General features: G+C 34.1%; 1 protein-coding gene across 1 annotated transcript in view; it reads right to left on the reverse strand.

The window, feature by feature from the left end:
• The window catches only part of HBS1L (HBS1 like translational GTPase), an 81,873-nt gene extending 80,635 nt beyond the window's left edge, over positions 1-1,238 (reverse strand). The window contains exon 1 of the mRNA XM_017518145.2: positions 1,149-1,238. The gene's annotated coding sequence lies outside the window, so the exon portion shown is untranslated. The remainder of the gene's footprint in view (positions 1-1,148) is intronic.
• Positions 1,239-1,513: the final 275 nt, after the last annotated feature.

Genomic DNA, 1,513 nt, shown 5'->3' on the forward strand with positions numbered 1-1,513 from the left:
AAAAAAAAAAAAAAAAAAAAAAGAAAGAAAGAAAAGAAAGAAATGTTCATTATATTAAATATTTAAGCTTGTGAAAAATTAATTTTTTGAATTACATTTATGCTACACCCAACTATATGTAAATTATACCATACCAAAAAAATTTTTCTTTTCATTTTTTGAGATGGAGTTTCACTCTTGTGGCCCAGACTGAAGTGCAGTGGCGCAATCTCGGCTCACTGCAACCTCAGCCTCCTGGGCTGAAGTGATTCTACTGCCTCAGCCTCCTGAGTAGCTGGGATTATAGGCACTCACCACCAGGCCCAGCTAATTTTTGTATTTTTAGTAGAGACAGCGTTTTACCATGTTGACCAGCCTGGTCTCAAACTCCTGACCTCAGGTGATCCACCCACCTCAGCCTCCCAGAGTGCTGGGATTACAGGCATGAGCCGCCACACCTGGTCTATACCATACTAAAACTTAGCAGGGCATTTTAACCTGTATAGACAGTAGGCTGAAATTTGAATACAAATGTAGTGTTAGGGAAATAAGTGAGAGGAAGATCAGGATTAATGACTCAGTCTTTGCTGGAAAGAATATTGAATGTTTTCCATATATGGTGGCAGAGAAGAAATCTCTGGGCTAACAATCTAGAAGATGCAGCTCTGATGTGGAATCATACATAAATATGAATGCCAAATCCCTCTGTGGCTCCAAAAGAAGTCTGAACTACATGCACTTGGTTTATTTACCGAACTGTTTAATAACAGATAAAGTATTATATAAAGGAAAGTCTTTGCACAACACCTCCATGTTTCTAATACTCAAAGATCTTTGGGGAGATCATGGCTGCCTGCCTCCAGAGGCTTCAGAAATTCATTACTGACTAAATTACCATTTTAGCACTTTAGATTAACTGTATGATGCAAAGTATGTTGGAAAAAAAAGCCACAGTCTTTTTCATATTGTTTAAAACTAAATAATAGAATCATAACTTTAAGTTCTACTCACAGGTAAAGAAATTATTTTGCCTTTAAAAACTGACATACAATTATCTTTTTAAATGTTATATATTACAGTCTTACCAAACACTCTAGTCCTTGAATGACAATAACATGTACGTGTTTAAACACCAGATCAAAGGAATCAAATTATTTCTAAAAATTCACCTGTTGATGGCGAAATACAATAATCATCCTCTACAGACTGGCCATAGAGATCATCATCTTCAAAATCTAAAATAAAGACAAAAAAGATAAATTCATGTATAAGTTCTTTTTATATTCTTAGTTATTAGTGAGGAAGCATCTGAATCCTCTCCAAAATAAACCGTTTATCAAAATTTAAGGAATCTGGAATGTCTATTTTCAAAAAAATTCTAAGAATTTCACCCACAAAATAAGTATTTACTACCTCTATATTTATAAAGACATACACATATCTTCAGTTGTTAATTGGGTTTCTGTTTTCCCCAAGTCCCAAGTTTTCACCTCATGTGATCAAAATATAATATAATCCTATAAAAAACATATTT

The sequence above is a fragment of the Cebus imitator genome, unplaced genomic scaffold, assembly GCF_001604975.1.
Source record: "Cebus imitator isolate Cc_AM_T3 unplaced genomic scaffold, Cebus_imitator-1.0 Scaffold659, whole genome shotgun sequence".
In the NCBI taxonomy this organism is placed as follows: domain Eukaryota; kingdom Metazoa; phylum Chordata; class Mammalia; order Primates; family Cebidae; genus Cebus; species Cebus imitator.